We start from the raw sequence: 12,928 nt of genomic DNA on the forward strand, positions 1-12,928 counted from the left end.
TCAGTCTCTTTTTGTATATAAGTACTATTCAATTGTATATGTTCTATATGTTCCATCAAAATTTTACCTGAGATCTCTATTACATTGTTTTTTTTGTGATATTTCTGACTATATTTATTTCACACATTTTCATTAATCGGCTTTTTTACGTTTCTTTTAATTTCTTTAAAATTTTTGCTTGCTTAAATATTTTCTATCTTGTTCTAGTCTGCATCTCAGTTAGTTTATTTAAATTCTAAACTGGATGGATGTTCAACTGTTAGACAAAAATCAATGTAAGTTGGCCCTTAACAACCCTCCCATCTGACCTAAGAGGTCTATTGTGGCTCAACCCTCTAGGATAAAGTTATCCTTTCACTCCAGCTTTTTAACAAAAATGTGGTTACGTTTTATCCATTTCACCCACTTTAATACAGTTCTTTTCTTCCAACGACAGTTTTTGGATCTATGAATGTTGTTTTTTTGCCTCTTTCGAGGCAATCAGGTCCACTTTTTCGTTTTTTTCAACTCCAGTATATTCAAGCAGTCAGATTAAACTTCTTTTGTTTCTTTTTCCGATCCAAATCAGATTCTAAGGACAGTTGCAAACTATTTTGGAATCAATTTAATTCGATTCTAGTGCCTTTAGTTCCGACTATGTGATACAATTTTTATAGATCTGCATCTACTGTTTCTTTTTATTAGTTCTTGCAGGCACCTCTTTATAGCAAAAAATATTCTGCTTGGAAGATAGTAAAGTGATTACGAAGGCTTGGTTTTGGTTTCCCTCTGTATACTTAATTCCAACTTCATCATCGGTTTTAAAGTTGTCTGTATATCAGTATTGATCTGCCATTAAGAGATTCGTTTTATTCGACTCACATTCGTCCCTTCCTAGAAAGACGATGCTAAATGGTTTTTCGAAATTTTACTTAGGTTGCATTGCATATGGTACCATTTCCAACACTGGATGATTTTAATTATCTCTCCAGATTTGATCCCAATATCCTTTTATCTTGCTTTCTGCTATCTTATCCGCCTTCTGTATGCTCCTACCTTTACCTCCTTCTCTATCCATATATGTAATATGATCTCCATGGAGGCGGTTGGTGTAGTCGACGTCGCTCCTGTTATGCTTAAGCATGCTTGTCATTGATGCTTATTCAGCTTCTTTCTGCTAATCTTTTGTTGGAATTTAGATCACCATACGTAATAATAGGCCTGACACAGTCATATATAGCCAGTACATCTGTTTGGGTTCCATATTTCATATGGGTTTGGGTAAATTAAGTTTATTTGACGTTTTGATTTCCACTTCCAGAAAACAAACCTTGCGAAATACGATCATAATCGCTGTTTACGTAGCAATCTTAAATTCAATTAAAAAAAAAAAAGTGTATTTAATTCAGAGTGCACTTGTCATTCATCATCATTATTTGGCTCTATAACTCTATGTGAGTCTTGACTGCGTTTAATATTTCCCTCCATTGTTGTCGGTCCTGAGCAGCTATTTCCTATTGCTGTATTCCCATTTTGCGTAGATTACTGGCTACTGCGTCCTTCTATCTCTTTCTTGGGCGACCAACTGACCTTCTGCTATCGGGCCTTTCGCAGCATGTGGCATTCAGGAGTCTTTCGTCATACGTTTTCATCTCCATATACTGTCTGGAGTTCATCATTGTGCCTCCTTCTCCATTCTCCTGTTGTCTCTTTTCTGCAAGGCCCAATAGATAGTCCGCAGAATCTTTCTTTCCAGTACCAGTAATTTTGTCGTTTCCCGCTGGTTCAGAGTCCATGTCTCGCTTGCATACGTCATTGTGGGACGAATTATTGTCTTGTACACTCTTATTTTTGCCCTGTTTCTTGCAATGATCCTAGCTGCCACGTCTGAAAATATTATCAATTTTAGCACGATCTTTGTCAATTTTCTTATGCTCTCTAGCCTCCTTCTTTTGAAGTTGATGTAGATTGTATTCATCTAGATGTTTTTCTTTTTCGTCTTCGGTTTTATTTGTGAATTGCGTGCAAAAGCTACGTTGGTCTTTTTTTGGTTTATGGAAACCATAGTTAAATTCGGTGCTGAATATATGTTGATAATAATAAAAGACACTGAATCTTTCTGATATTCTTCGCAGTATTTTAAATAATCCGGGTAAAGTCGTTTTTCAGACAAACTAGAAGGTAAGTATTTCCTCTTGCTTGAAGTTCGACAATAGTGAGAATCAATCACCGGTAGTGATTTAATGTGATTACATACTACTTCTTTTTGATTATCTGGGGTTTTATTAGGGGGAACTTTTTGACCTCTCTTGTTCTCCTCTATGATACCTGACGACTTTGAGTTTTTTAAAGCCGTTTCAACTTTTTTTCCAGATATATCAAATGTATCAAAAAAAAAACTTTTTACATACTTGGATGTTCTCGTCATCCAACCTTAAATTGTATACCATAGTGTATTTTCGTCTAGAGGCGGCATCTTCATTATTTGTTTTATATCGCCGATTAGGTATCTTTTGCGTATATCTACTACTGACAAAGCTCCATCTTTCTCTTTCATCTTGAATAGAGTGAAAATCATCAAATAATTTTTGCCTATTTTCCTGGCCAATTTTTTCTGTACACCTATAGTGACATTTACAATTACCGATTTTAACATATTTTCCTCTAACAATATTACCTATTGCAAAAGATGTTCCTTTCCGGAAAGTCTGAGGCTCCTTTGTTGATTGCGTTTTCAAGTTGATGGAAGCCTTTTGCGTTTAAGTGACGTATATGTAGATACGGATTCTGTAATATTATTTATAATCTGGCCTGAAGAAGGACGTGGCTCCGAGATGTTCTATGTAGAGGACACTACTGTAGACTGACTGCTGTCTGAAGCACTTTCAGTTGAACTACCAGGTGTGTATATTGGATCCAAGTCTAAGTCAGAACTAGCAAAAGGATCTTCTTCGCTTGAGTCACCTAAAAACAAAACAATTGATAAGTGCACATAAGTGACGTTAACATTCGAAATTATGTCATTTTTACATCGAACTATACCGCTGTTTAATCATATTATTTTAGCATTGCCAATAAACTTTAAAATTATTATAATTTTTTATCTGTATAACAAATTTGTATAAAAAATAAAGAATAAAACTCGTCAGTTTAACTTTAAATTATCAAAATTTTATTGAAACACTATTTTATTTTCTTTTACCTATTTTTTTACTGCTTTAATATTTTTTTTTATTTAATTTAACGTGCTTTTGACAGCTTTGGCCATTAGCACGAGGCACCGTGGATACAATTATATATAAGGTACAATTACATATTATAATATACTATAGTTATATATTATTTAGTAAGTTTTCTAGCCTTAGGAACTGGGTAGTTGTGATGACTTGGCTCTGATTCGATAATATAAATCTGTGATGTCGCCCTTCATGCCCAGTTCTTGGCGTCGTTTATTGTAATGAGGGCAGTCTACAAGGATGTGTAGAACGCTTAGTGGAGATTGGCAATAGTGACAGATTGGCTTAGGTGTAGAAATTATTAGGTGACCATGTGTAAATCTGGTGTGACCGATACGCAATCTTCTAGCAACAACCATCTCATTTCTAGCTATACCAGGGATAACGAACCGCTTAATCGTCTGATCTATGTAAAAATGTAGTGGATTGTTTCCAATGATTCTGCCAGTAATTTCGTACGAGTTTCTTTATACAAGTTTTTAGGTCACTGGCAATTTGTTTATTATGTGGTGTACAATTAGATACAGCAGCTTCTTTGGCAAAACGATCGGCGTTGTCGTTACCCATTATACCGATGTGGTAGGGAATCCATATGATAGTGATGTGGATGTCGTGGATGATTAGATTTTGGTAAGTGTCATGGATTTTTTTTACAAGAGGGTGATTAGTAAATAGATTATTGATGGACTGGATAGAGGCAAGGGAGTCTGTACAGATGGCGATGATTAGGTGCTGTACAGAGTTTGAAGGCTTGGTAAATAGCATATAGTTTACCAGTGTGAACGCTGCATGTCGCAGGTATTTGACATAAACTAACGACTGTTTCCATAGTAGTAACCGCACAACCAACCCCCGTTTCGCTCTTTGATGCGTCAGTGTAGAGTACCCGATCGAATTTCTTAAAATTAAGAATTTCTAGTAAGGATTTCCTAATCAAATCCTGGTTGGTTTCTGCCTTACTAAACTTTGTAAGGGACACATTAAATTTCGGTAAAGTTTTTGTCAAAGGAGAACTGCTTTATTGAAACACTATTTATTGTAAAACTGCCGATTTAAATAGATGTATATATTATTATTATTATTAGATAAATAATTTACCTGTCTCAACTTCATGTGCAGTCGACAGTAAATTCGTTTTCGAATTAACCATCTCCACCATTAATTTTCTACGTGATGAATACGACATTGTACGTTTTTAGTATGATTAAACTTTTCTTTGCAACAAGATTTTACACTTAAATCAATGTACCCAATCAAAAATATTATTATCATCTACAGATCGTACACGTACACCCACTTGTTTTAGACCTAAGCTCAATTTCATAAAAATTGTGTATCAATATAAACAGCAATAAAATTATCTTACGATTATAACCTTAGACCATATGGTCTAAGATTATAACTACTAGCAGACAAAGAAGCTTTCAAATAAAATAAATTTAATACTTGTTACAATCGAGTACCGTGAGATTTTGCTTTAACAGCAAATCCCAGCTAACGATAAGGTGACTAATTGACTGTGTCATAATAATTTATCTGTCTGTTGTTATTTGCACACTAAGCTCAACCGTCTGATAGCTCTGTTCACCACTGACAATATGTTCAGTACCCGGTGGTGGTAAGTGGCATAGATCACTTCACTCCAAAAAATAAGGATTGTGAATTCACTTAGCGTCCTTTCACACTTTAGAATATAAACCATTTGAAACAACATATTATTCACTTAGATCTCTTCACTACAATATAAAATCTTGCTCTCTGATTGAGATGCTGCAGTTTGCTCATTTTTAAGAAAATGCGAGTTAGCTCTCTTCACATCCACGACGACGATTTATTGGTTGACAATAGTTAAAATCAATTATTTATTTTTTTTATAGATTACTGACCTTTGGCGATCTGATTGTGACCTATTATACAGGTAAGTTTAGCTTTTCTATTACTTTACTATATGCATGTCAAAATTATGATTGATAATAATTATTGTAACATATTAGGTTAAAGTATCTAGAGCTTGTTCAAAAAAATCTTTCGTCTCTTAATATGGCAAACGCGTTTGTAGGATCCAAGGAGTTTTGTTGGACTATTCGAAATAAATTGCTAGCTTTATCAAGTGGTAAATATTCTTTTAATAGTTAAAATGATATTGATCAAACCTTTTTATCAAAATTTTTGTCCATTTATCTCTAAAGCTATAGTTATTCCTTATTACAACAATATTGTTGTTAAAGTAATAATTATGGAAATTAAAGATTTTTCCTGATAGTTTATAATTCATATGAAACTTCATAATGAAAACATAATAATAAACATTTTTTAAAGCTGGTAATTGTCAAAAAGAACGCGTTATGATGTGAAGCACAAGTCAGAAACTAAGACATAGAAAATAGTCGAGGTAAAAGTTACAGAAGATAAAATAAATAAAAATTTTAATTAAATTTAAAAATAATATTATTTAAATTCAAACTACGACAAAAGGATAATGAAATACTTATCATATAAAGGAAGAGAATACGTATGAAAAAATGAAAAAATGGATGCTGGGAGAATACAAAAATAATAAATTAATGTCTAAGAAAGCGGAAGAGCCACAACAATATATAAACTCATAGGGTCATATGCCTTTCATAATTCTGCTACAAATATAAGATGTATGTTTTTTAACAAAAAAGATACCTTACATACAAAATTTAACAGACCAAATTATCTCACTTTTCGAAACATTTCCGAACATTAAATTAATTAAATACAATGCACTTTTAAATTCAAGGTTATTCTCAAAAATAAATGTTAAAACTCCAAATTCACTAATGAGTAACATAATTTTGCAGTCAATGTCAAAATTCTTAAATTGGTCAAAGTCAACAGTGGCTTACAACGTGTTACTCAGGACAAAAGTGACTGTAACATAAGAAAAAACTCTTGTGCCTTAGTAGACGACCACTTGAAGACAAAACATAAGTTTGACTTTCATAATATAAAAATCTTAGAACAAGTAAATAATGAATAATGTATTATGATGTGATATATGTTAACCTTTAAAAAACAAAACTCACTTAATAATTATTTTTTAGTAGCTCTACCTACAATTTTATTCCATTTCTCAATATCAGTATTAAAATTAATAGCTGACTGCGTACCATCAATAACATTTTATAGATCAATTTAACATGTTCCTGATTCTTTCTCATTTCTATTATATTAATTGCATCTTTTCACCTTACAATATCAATAATACTGTCAATGATTGTTTACTTTAAATTCTTCACTAAAAATTGCCCAATACATATAAAATTACAATGAATTGCGGTTACTCCCAATGGAATATATAATTCCCATAGGATATAACTGCTAAATAAATTAAAATCAAACAAATGTTATTAAGATATATATTAGCAAAATTTAAATTTTTTACTATTTTCTTTGTAAGTATTAAAATATAATACATTTACAGTTTTCTCCTGAAGAAGTTACAAAATTGTGACGAAGTATTGAGAGATAAAACAAATAGAGTTTTATTTCTTACCGACTGATTGATGATACTATAAAACAATATATATATATATATATATATATATATATATATATATATATATATATATATATATATATATATCATCATCATCATCATCCAGCCCCGTTTTCACATCCATTGTTGGATATAGGCCTCCTCCAAACGTCTCCAGTTCTCTCTATCTCTAGCTGCTGCAATCCAGTTTATTTCTATTCTCCTTAGGTCGTCGGTCCATCGGGTGGGTGGTCTGCCTCGACTTCGCTTGTCGGCTCTTGGTCTCCACTCCAATAATCTCTTCGTCCATCTTCCGTCTTCCATTCTAGCAACATGTCCAGCCCACCTCCACTTTTGTTTATTGATTCGCAGTATAATATCGTCAACGCCAGTTCGTCGGCGTATCTCCTCATTTCTCACGCGATCTTTCAAGGTCAGACCCAGCATTGATCTCTCCATTCGCCTTTGTGTTACCCTCAGTTTTTCGGCAGTAGCTTTCGTTAAAGTTAGGGTCTCTGCTCCGTAGGTCAAGACTGGTAGGATGCATTGGTTAAATGCCTTCCTTTTCAGGTGAATTTTCAGGTGAATATATATATATATATATATATATATATATATATATATATATATTCACTTGAATATATATATATATGAATATGAATATGAATATATGTATATATACATATATAAGAGTAAGAAAAAAGAAGTACTTGTGACTCGTTTGGAAAAAATATATAAATGTTTTTGATGGGTTGGAGTCAATAAAAGGGGCTATTGGTTAACTATTTAATATCTCGAGCTTTCAAACCAACATAGTCCGATTCACACTGAGTACAACTAATGCTGTATACTACATTCGTTGTTTCAAATTTGTCTATAGGATATTTAGTTTTGGAATATAAAGATGAAATAGTTTTCATGTTTTTTGTTGCTATTTTTATATTGTCAATAACCTTTAGTGTTTGTATTAATTTAGGTGTAAATGATGGTATAAAAGGTAGTGAATGATAATAGATGTTCTGATTGTTAGATACAATGTTTTGAGATTTAGCAAAAAATGGTGTTAAGTTATTTATATTAACAATATTAGAAAAAAGCATCCTATGTAGCATATCTGGAGGATAAGAGTTTTCAATTAAAATATTTTTTAACAATTGAAGATCTTCATGTAGATAATCTGGATAAGAAAGTTTTAAAACACGTTCTTTTAATCCTGTTATAAGGTTCATTTTCATCTTATAGGACATTAAAACATTAAAATTTTATGTAGTGAAAGTAATAAATTCAAAAGGACTTTTTTGGAAATGGTTTGTATTAGCAAAAGTGCTAATAGTTTAAACAAAAGATCAGAAATTAAAAACCTAAGCAAAAGTTATAATTATATTATTTCTTTATAATTTATATATAAAACATGAAAAATATCAACAAAATATATATATATATATATATATATATATATATATATATATATATATATATATACATATATAAGAGTAAGAAAAAAGAAGTACTTGTGACTCGTTTGGAAAAAATATATAAATGTTTTGGATGGGTTGGAATCAATAAAAGGGGCTATTGGTTAACTATTTATTATCTCGAGCTTTCAATTGTGTTTACAATTATTATCAAGAGCTGCTAAAAAAGACAAAATATCTTACAAAGTTGAACTAGAAAGAAAAAAATTTTTTGTTTACTCACCAAATAAAATTAGTTTGGTTAATAAAATTGCTGCAAATACATCTCAAAAAGAATTAATACAAAAATGTCCTTATCTAATAAATGCTTCTGTGAAATTTTAATATAATTTTGAAAACATTTTCTTAACACAAAAACAATTATAGTGAAATTAATAATAGTGAATATATTATATAATATAATAATAAATTATTAATAGTGACAGTAATAAATTCAAAAGGACTTTTTTCAGAAATTTAAAATCTAAGCAAAATTTATAATATTATTTCTTTATAATTTATATATGAAACTTGAAAAATATCACATTTTAATTTAATTACTTCATATATCTGTTACATTTTTTTAGACATCTATCAATGGTGAATAAATCTTCTTCTTTTTTGTTACTAAACAAAAAAGAATTTTTAAACAAAATTTTATTTTTGGCTATATAATTGTCAAAAATAAAAATTTTAAGTTGGCATTTATGACATTCAGGCTTATTTGTAATTGGTCGCTACTTTAAATTATTTATAAATCCAATTGTTTTTGTGCTAAGAAAATGTTTTCAAAATTATATTTAAAATTTCAGAGGAGCATTTATTACATAAGGACATTTTTTTAATAATTCTTTTTGAGATGTATTTGCAGCAATTTTATTAACCAAACTAATTTTATTTGGTGAGTTAACAAAAAATTTTTTTGTTTCTAGTTCAACTTTGTAAGATATTTTGTCTTTTTTAGCAGCTCTTGATAATAATTGTAAACACAATTGAAAGCTCGAGATAATAAATAGTTAACCAATAGCCCCTTTTATTGACTCCAACCCATCCAAAACATTTATTTATATATATATATATATATATATATATATATATATATATATATATATATATATATATATATATATATATATATATATATATATATATGCTAATATGCGCTGAATTATTTATCGAACAGTTTAAAATTACTCTCGCCTTTAGTAATAATTAGTCTCTTTAATGGACATTGATTTTCTATATCTGCTAGAGATATTACCAATGTTAAAGAAGTGGTTAACCTTGAGAAGGTCAATTCTATCATTGCCTGCAAACCATGCATGTGTACATTGTGATTCAAGCAGGTTCTAGCTATGGAACTAGGAAAATGATTGATGCCTTATAATTTGTTACTGTCAAGGTTAAAATATTTGTTTGGTTTTTTTTAAACAAAATCATTCGTAATTGATAATGCTATAATTAAGATTTAATTACCTATTTTATGGTTTTATATGGTAGCTATATAAAAAGCAAGGTGTAAATTTATGAACGGTTGACTTGAACGACTGGTAACAATGTAACAATTTTCTGGTACCAAAGAAATTGTGGTGATGCTAATTTTAGTCAAACACTGTCAAATAAACAACACACAAAAGTATCTGAATATTAAGTTTATTTTAAAGTAAAATATATATTTTAAGTATTAAAAAAACTTCAATTCCAATAAATTATTTCTATTGTATGTTAAATAACAAATAATAAAATAGAAAGCGAATTCCAAAATATTAAATAATATAACAACAAATAAAAATTTACAATTTTTTTAATCCTGGATAAGATATTTTCAAATCAAAATCATAAAATATTTCTAAAATATGGATATTTAAATCAAGTATAACTCATCGAGCTCGAATAACAGATCTCATCCTTTCTGACATGGACTGAATCAAAGCAGCAATCTTGTTTTGCGGTATTTGTTCCCACTCGTTAGTGCCTGTTTTAACGCTACAATAGTTTTAAACTCTCCACAATTCTGCCTAACTACCCTTTCCAAGTTGTCCTATAAAATGCTCAATCGGGTTAGGGTTTGGACTTCTAGGATACCAGGCTAGTACCTCAGTGCCGACATTTGTAAATAATGAATGGCATTGTTATCCTGGCTATGTGCGGCCGAGCATTATCCAGCATCAAGAGAAAATTTTCACCTACATAATGCATAAAAGGTAACACATGTTCTTCCAGACAATTTCTAATGTACCTATTAGTATTAAGGCAATCTGCTCCCATCAAAGAGTTACTAATGTTGAGGTACTTCGTCGCATGTGTAAACAAAAAGAATTTTTGTTTACACATCATTTGGATAACTTAGAATAATCAAAGAGACGAAAATGCAATACTTGCGTCATGTGTTGAGAGGCGAAAGATATAAATTACTTCAAGTTATACTGGAAGGAAAAGTACAGGGCAAAAGATCAGTAGGAAGACGCCAGAACTCGTGGCTGAAAGACCTGAGGAGATGGTTCGACCTCTTATCCGCAGAGATCTTTCGCGCAGCAGTTTCCAAAACTACAATTGCCATTTGAATCGCCAACCTTCGAAAGAAGACGGCGCAATGAGAAAAAGAAGCTCCCAGCATAATAAGATCTGCATGTAGTTCCAAAGAAAATCTGCCCCATACCATTTAACCTCTATCACCAAACTATATTCTAGGAGTTAAGCCACATTGGGTATAGCGTTCTCCAGGCCTTTTCCACACTTTTTGGCGACCATCAGGTAAATATCTCGTAAAGAGATTCCTCTGTAAACATAAAGTTTCTCCAATTTTCCATATCCCAATCTGTATAAACACGACAGAATTTCAAGCGTGGCCTTCGATGAGCTGAGTCCAATAAGGGGCCTGTAGCAGGTATGTAAGATAATAGATGATTCAAGCGACGAGACCAAGTATGCATCTCTAGATTACGTATAGGCCATACGAAGTTAACACACGATTACCTTCTAAGTAAAGAACAAATTCCCATGTGCTACAGTTGTGATTGTGTAACTTCAGTGGACCATGTGCTAGTGGACTGCCCTTTGTATAACCTAAAACGACTTCAAGCTGGATTACCCACTTCATCCAAAGAGTGCTTAAACGGCTTCAATAATGACAAAACTATAAACTTTTTACAAAATGCAAGACTACTTCACAAAATATAGTGTAACATATTAACGTTTATGTAATTTATTGTACCATGCTAATAAATAACCCCTAGTGATTGAAGCAATTTTGTAAATAAAAAAAAATAAGATAATAAATTTTGTTCGCCTAATCTTATGGTGCCAGGTGAAACTATGGCACCATGAATATATACCAGTCTTAAAATTGTAGCAATAACTGTATGTTCTCGAAGCCCTTGAACTCTTAGAAGCCAATCTTTTACGGCGTCTGTTGACCTGGGTCTTTTCTTTACAGGTCTTCTTGAGTAAAAACCCGTTTCTTGAAATCTTTGTAAAACATTATGTATTGTGGTTCGCTGAACGCCAAGCATATCTATCTTTGATATATCGAATGGAACAAGCATCATTATGAAGAGCAAATGCTTGCACTATTTGATCTAGGTTCATTACAAATTATTATTTGTTATTAAAATCACTTTTTTTCTCGAAAAAGCAGCCAACATACACCACAAAGGAATATAATCAATTTAGCAAACATAATTCTAAGTAATAGTTAGTAAGTTGGAAAGTACGATAGTATCAGAAATATCTTTGAAAACGAGCAAAATCATTTACGTGTAGGACAGGTTAGTTTAAAAAGATGAGAATAAACTATATACAAACACAGAAAAGAAGAAAATGGCTACTTTTAAATGAGGAAAATATCAATAGTGAAAACAGCTGAGTGAATAACGATGACATTCATTGATTTTCTAGCAAAATTTAATACTACATTTTACATGTAGTCATAAATGGTAATAAGCTAGAGTAAGTACCATGATATTAGTACAGAAAGAACGTCAACAAATTCATTTTACAAAGAGAAAAAGGTGTGTGTATAATTTATGATTCCCCTCTAAATGAGCAGTGTATTTTAACTGCAAATTCCTCAACTCTTATCTAATGTTTGCATTTGAAATTCAATACCATCTTCAGAATATTTCATTGCCAATTATCCATGTAATCAGGTCAAAACACAACTTGTAATACCGCTAATAACAAAAAATGTAGTGAACAATAGTGTCGGGCCAAGGCAAAATTTGAAATTATACTCCATTACAGAGATCAGCGGCTGGGTGGTATATCTTTTATTGGGGAAATAGAAATCATCTTAATATGGGCAAAGAGCTTTATATTGTTAACGTGTTTATGGTTTAATTTAAGGTATAGCATATGAATAAAATTAAAACAATCGGCAGATCTAATATCAAATAGTTATGAGTTAACTTATTTTTATAGAGTAACTATGAATTTGATAATAAGAAAAATGATAAATGGACTAGGTTATAAAATTTTAATGTTTTGAGTTGGTTTTTAAGTGCTTTTATCAAATGTTTTGCCATTTTCATTGCAAATAGCTTAAAATCATGCTGAACTGCAATAACAAGGCAAACGATTGGTTTACAGAATAAAAAAGTCAAACTTAAATTAAAACTTTTGTTACAATTAAAATAAAACTGGAGATTTAATTGAGAATGATTCCATTTACTTTATGAGATAGCCAATTTTATTCGAAATTCAAACCAAATCTTTTTTGCTATTTACAGGAACTTTATTCAACAATTTACAGGCTG

The 12,928-nt window shown here is 31.0% G+C and overlaps 1 protein-coding gene across 3 annotated transcripts in view; it reads left to right on the forward strand.

The window, feature by feature from the left end:
* Positions 1-12,928, forward strand: part of LOC140448853 (Ig-like and fibronectin type-III domain-containing protein 2) — a 1,058,385-nt gene that overhangs the window by 176,510 nt on the left and 868,947 nt on the right. For all 3 annotated transcript variants that reach the window (XM_072541975.1, XM_072541985.1, XM_072541976.1), the window contains one exon: positions 5,093-5,133. The gene's annotated coding sequence lies outside the window, so the exon portion shown is untranslated. The remainder of the gene's footprint in view (positions 1-5,092; positions 5,134-12,928) is intronic.

This window comes from Diabrotica undecimpunctata, chromosome 1 (assembly GCF_040954645.1).
Source record: "Diabrotica undecimpunctata isolate CICGRU chromosome 1, icDiaUnde3, whole genome shotgun sequence".
NCBI classification, from domain to species: Eukaryota; Metazoa; Arthropoda; class Insecta; order Coleoptera; family Chrysomelidae; genus Diabrotica; species Diabrotica undecimpunctata.